The sequence below is a fragment of the Thunnus albacares genome, chromosome 5 (assembly GCF_914725855.1).
Source record: "Thunnus albacares chromosome 5, fThuAlb1.1, whole genome shotgun sequence".
Taxonomy (NCBI): domain Eukaryota; kingdom Metazoa; phylum Chordata; class Actinopteri; order Scombriformes; family Scombridae; genus Thunnus; species Thunnus albacares.
The window spans coordinates 10413477-10419673 of record NC_058110.1 but is presented as its reverse complement, the minus strand read 5'-3'; the positions used below and the strand labels follow the sequence as shown (position 1 = coordinate 10419673).

Genomic DNA, 6197 nt, shown 5'->3' with positions numbered 1-6197 from the left:
TTTGTTGAATTTTTACTGCAGCAGAAGTAAAATTGATTTTGTGGACATCTAGTTTAAAAGTTAAATGTTCTTTGTCATTTTTCTGGCTCTGGCACGTTCTCATTGACTCTGCTGTCACAGTGCCAGATGTATGCGAATCACTGTTTTGGAACCAGGTTATGCCTGGTACACTACTGGCTCATTATTACTCTATTAATTTGTGATTGCTCTCCCCTTTTAAATGAGAAGCATAATGAAAATACATTTTTCAATCTGTTTTTATGTGGAAGCATATCTAATATTCTATTATCATGTAAATAATGATGGCATCAAACCATTTTTCTCTGTTGTCCACATGAAAGGATCATATTTATAATTGTCTTTTGTTTTTCTGGTGTTGTCTTCAGCTGTATTTGTGTTTCCTGTAGACCTCTATGTCCCCAGTGAGTCTCAGCAGGGAATGCTGAATTTAATAATCAAAGCAAGAATAATGGTGCTTAATTGATAATAACAGAGGTACGAGGCATGTATAATAAGCATTATATTCCATTTTTCATGGAACTGGATACAGTTTGGACCAAAGAGGAAAAACAAACTGATATGACAAAAGTCCTATTTTACATATTAAAGGAGAGGTCTTTATACGGGGAAGGGGGGAAGGGGAATTAGATTTTAAGGGTTCTTTAGAGGGTAGAGGGCGACACTGGACAACCAAGGAGCCGGACGCTAAAAGGTGAGTAAAATAATATGTTATTACAAAACTTTGAAAATACAATATGTTAAAACTACTAAAACCCAGGTAATATTACAATATAACAACAATCAAAGGCAACTATAAAATGTCTAAGAATCGTAAAATGTCCCTTAAATAAACAAGCTTAAAAGTCCCCATACAAGTCCATTACGGTTAACGTCTCTCGACCAGTCCAACACGAATGCTAGCAGCTGCAATGTCCTCAGTGGTCCCTTCCCCTTTCCACGCATACAGTCCTTGGCTCCTCATGTCTTGTGACCACCACGGTCCTCTCGTCCTGAGGAAAAAGACAACCACCACCAGTATCCTGCAGATACACCAGCTCAGATTTGCCACCCCTTGCCCCACAGCCGGCCCTCCCGGTGTCCTCCGCAAAACAATGGTGATAGATACTCACAGTTTTCCTGTGAGGTAACAACAGGCTACCAGCCCAGGCTGAAGTATTCACGCCAAATGGACACGGGCTGCTGCACTTCAGACTCCTGTGGTGGCTCATCTTCTGGTCCATGGGGTCAGCGGAGGATGCCTTGTAGTGCTGTCTGGCCCTTTGTGGTTCCCTGCTGTGTCTTCATCGGCCATGCCTGGTGAGCGTCACCCTGCTCGTGGCTCCTGGTTGCCATGGTGGGGCAATCTCTTGGCCTCCCCCTTCCCCCATGGTTCCTCTACGGTATGCCCTAGGTGTGCTGAGTGAGAGAGAAGTGCTAAGTCATGCATGACTTGAATTGCCACACCTGGTCCTTACCTGAACCACAAGCAGGGTAAAAGCTGTTCCCCATCCCTGCTGTTCCCCTCCTGTCACATGTTTCTTTCTCTGCTTGCAATCTTCTGTGTCTGTCTGTCCTTCCATTTTCTCCCCTCCTCTTTTGTGCTCACTAGGCTCTGCAGGGATTGGTCAATTGGCAATACGGCACACGGGTGTGTTTAGGGATGATCACAGAGAGATTCGACAAACACATGCAAGGAAAACACAAAGCAAACTAACATGCAAAGCAAACTACATAATCAAAATATAATTCAAAATATATGCAAATAAAAGATAAAATATTAACTCAAAATCTCTCCCGTGTGACATGTTCATAACACAATGAATACGGTATTACAGTAACATGCCATTTGTACATTGATAGAGTTATTGATCACTGAAATCATTCCATGTGTTTGTATTGGCTGATGTCTTCCCTTTATAGCGTGAAGTTATTTATTCTATGCAAAAATGCATTCCAAAATTTAGCCGAAGCCAATATGAGGCTTCAGCAGGTAGTTATATAAATCAAGTGTGAATCTTCCAAAGTTAGGGTCTTTTTAGTAAGAAATTCCCTCCTTGTGTTTCCACAGTGAGTGTTTTCCTGCAGTGGAGGAACACGTCCTGGCATTCGCATGTAGGTTTTCTGCCCAGACAAAACACCACCAAGAAACCCATGTGCAGCTGCCAGGATGAAAACTGCTTTGGTGAACTAAGATTGCTAAGATCTTTTTTAAAAAAAAGACTCCTAAGACTGTTTTCTGATGTGCCACCCTTATGATTAAGGGTTGGTTAAAGAAAACTATTAGATTAAGGTTGGAAAAAGAGTGTGATCATGGTTGAAAGAAACCAACGTTGGTTTTATGATGTTATTTGCACTTCAAAATGTAAACATAGGTTGTTTTTCAGTGCTCGATTGAATGACCGATGCTGTCGTTTTGCCATTAAAGTCAGTCTCAGCCAATCTCAGACACAGGATAAAGCTGAAGGCCACAGGAAATGTATACTAGTGTGACACACCTGCTGTAAATCCCTGACAGATTACCATCACTGCACAGGCAGGTCTGATGTGTTTACACTGTGTGACACCAGTGAAAAAGTCCAAGACGTCTTTGAGTTTTGGGAAGGCGATGCTAAAGCATCCTGAACTGATTGCTGCGGGGCTCACTGTTGCTCAGCCGATGGCAGTGAGGGACAATATAATCCTCTCAGTGTTGAATGACTCAGTACATACTTCTAAATGTGTTTGAGTCATAAAAATAATGGATACAATGTGCAGTCTTCTGTGGTGTTCACTTTCTTTTGCTCTAGGGCACAATATGCTTCTCCCAGCACCATTTTGTTTTGTTCATCCTCAGAGCAATCATAGTAGAATCATAATTTCTCCACATCTGTTCCTCCTGCTGCAAAACAATATGTATGAGTTTGGGAGGAGGGTCACTGGGGTGCGCAGTTTTGAAGGGAAGGAGAAGTCTCAGGAATGTAAAATGAAAGACAGATAAAATGACCATGAGGGAATATGAGGTGAAATTAACCTACATCATGTGTTTTTTCTAGATGACTGAATGTGTTTACTGTAAAAATGGGTTAAACAGTATACAGGGAACTGTACAGGCCATCTGTAAATTGCTTTTCTGTAGCTATATATTAAAGAAATAATTGAGATCTGTGAGTGTAAAGTTAACCACTCCTCCATTTCTTAATATAAAAAAATATTTTCACACTACTGCTTATTTTATTGAACTTAAACTTGTTTTCTCAACAAAGCTAAAATGTCTTTTTCATTTTTAGAGTCCTTAAAGCTGCACTAATTGATTTTTGGCCACTAAGGGGCAGATACAGTACAAGCCACAACCATATCCCGAGGTGTATAAAGCTGTTATGGATAATTGGATGATTGATTAGTTACTACTTTACCATCCGGCGGACACATAGCAGCATTAGTATTAATTTGCAGTCATATTTCTTTCCACTTACAAAACCAAAGATCTTTCTCATTTTAGCTCTGGTTTGGTCCTGACTAACGCCTGAGGAAATGTTTTGGGTTTCAGCTTTTGGATGTGTAATTACTTAACGATCTTGACTGTTGAAATCCCGTAAGCTCTGGTCAGCTGATCTTAGAGTCTTGCCGTATGGGATCAGCAGAATCTTGAATTTGGTCCTGTGTTTCAGGACAGATGTGGACAGATGAGGCTGCAGCTTCTAAGCTAGCCGCAGTTTCTTCAGTGAAATTGAGTTGTGTAAAAGGCATAAATAATTGATTCAAGAACACAACAGACTATGAATCGGAAAGATATAGAAAGAATAAGAAACTTTGTCGATTTTGTATTCTCTTAAGATGACATCTACTAATATCTATCTAATATGATTTTGATAGCATGTGAATCTAATTAGAAAAATAGGCTCAAATTTTACCCCACAAGCACAATTCTGCCAAAAGACAATCAAGCTGGAATTATGGTTCTCCGAAGACACAATAACCAGATCCTTTACTTATCATCCTTGGCTCATGTGAATCAATGATGAATCTGACTTCAGCCTAGAAATTGTTTTGTTCTTATATCCTTATTACAGCAAAACATTTTAAAAAAATCCTTACACACTGGAATAAAACTAATGATGTGGCTGAACGACTTAATTAACACCATTAAGAAAAGATCCCAGGATGTTATGGGTAACCATAGGTCACAGAAGAGTGTGTGGACTTGCATGTCAAGCAAGTTTGTTGCTGGATTCAATTTCTAGAAACAAACATAAACATGCTGCATAAAGTATAACAGGAACAGACACAAAAACATCTCCAAGCAACCCCTGTACACATTCACCTGCATGCATTCTGGAGAATCGAAGTCCAGCTTCACACAGCAACTGAATTTCCTGTATAAAAAAAAGTGCTCATCTTCAACAGATGACTACCAATACACCTCATGTCACCACCATATCAAATTTTATGCATCGGCTTATGGATTAAGTACCTAATACTTCTAATTACACTTCTTATAATCTACCACTAAGATAGAATAACATTGATTTGAAATGCAGACTACTCAAAAGAGACAATTTATGCAATCACTAGACATTAGATATGGCTCTAAGCTGGCTTAAGAACACATTAATGAATTAAACAAATAACAATAGAGTATTGTACAGCAGATGAAATGAATAATAACATGTAATGTGTTCATGTATAACTAATAAGGACTCTCGTCATAATTTAATAATGATGGTATTAGAGTGATTAAACCTCATTACCATTAAAAGTAATCACTAAGGGTCTGGTGAATTCCAGTGTAATTAATTGTCCAAGATGTAGCCACCTCTCCCAGTGACAGTCACAGTGTAAACCAAGCAGCTGCAGTAAGACCGAGACACACCGGGAATAAACTGAAGGTTGAACAACACAGCAATCAATGCTGCACTGCCTTTTGTTAAAAGCGCAGGGGGAAAAAAAACAGATTACTATTTTATATCTGAGGAAGAAACCTACATACACAAAACTGAGCATCATGCTGTGTTTTTGTTTCGCTGTTGCCAGGCGACTACAGAATAGCTGACGATCTACTGTCAGTCACACGGCCAGCTGTTGTTTGTTGTGCTGGGTCAGTGTGATTTGGCTGCACAAGTATTATATAAAATAAGAGAGTGGTTACAAAACCGCTCTTATTCACCTCCGAGCTGCTGTAGTTCCCCCACAAGGCCCCTCGCTGCATTAATACAACTGGTGAACAGAGAAAAGACAAACAAAAACAATGAGCTGAATTTGTTTCAACTCTGGGTGCTTAAGGCACTCTTCCAAAATGCAAGGTGCTTAAAGTGGAGGAATACAAGATGCAGCACAGGCAGTGGCAAACACATTGTTTTGGGGGCCTAAGGCAAATGTATACTAAAGACCCTCCTTACCCTGTATTCTCAAACTTCATTTTCCCCATCAGAACTTCTTTTATTACAAGTTTTCAACAAGCTCCGTGGTGCTGCAAAGCATAGCGCAAAGGTTCAGCAATCTATCTTGAAATTTATCTGTGAGAGAAGAAATTTGTTCTTAGTTAAAACAGCATAATGAAGCCTGCTTCCACTGTCATTTAAATTCAATGGATGTAAGTGTTTATCTTGTTTACCTTCAATTTTCCTCATTTCATCACTTTGGCCCTGTTCACACCTGGCAATAACATGCGTCTTGGGTGATCCAATCACAAGTGGACAGCTCTAAGTACGTCAGTTCACACCTGGCATTAGAATGCGTCTCCACATGCGTCTCGAGTGACCACTTGTGATTGGATCTCACTTCCCCGCTCTACATGCAAATAAACACGTACATGATTTCCATTTGCAAAGACCAAGGGCGGTGCAGAGGAGAGCAAAACTCAGGAGAGACTCAACAGCCAGACATTTCTCCATTAGGAGCAGCTGAAATTGTCATTAAATGAGAATAACTGGACCACCTTAAAGGTCAGTCCACCTTAAGTGAGCATGTTCAGGTTAGGCTAACCCATTGTCGCTAACTTCAGGGCTAACCCCTTTCACTTTAATCAGGTGGCAAGCAAGACACAGGGACTTGGCTTGGGTCTTGAGGGGTTGTAACCTGAACTGTACACACACTGCACTGCTACATTCACAGCTATACTGCTAACTACATACTCTCTGCTCCGGCCGCCAGCCCCTTTGTTGTTTCGCACTTTAATATGACGCTGTTGGTATGCGAATGAGTATGCACATCTGTTTACA

The 6197-nt window shown here is 40.3% G+C and overlaps 1 long non-coding RNA gene across 1 annotated transcript; it reads right to left on the bottom strand.

The window, feature by feature from the left end:
- Window positions 1-779: 779 nt before the first annotated feature.
- LOC122982733 lies at window positions 780-5477 on the bottom strand. The gene is made up of 4 exons (XR_006403523.1): window positions 5376-5477; window positions 5144-5193; window positions 4301-4352; window positions 780-1612 (listed from the first exon to the last, which is right to left on the bottom strand). It is a non-coding gene; the product is annotated as an uncharacterized LOC122982733 (long non-coding RNA).
- Between the last annotated feature and the right edge of the window lie 720 nt (window positions 5478-6197).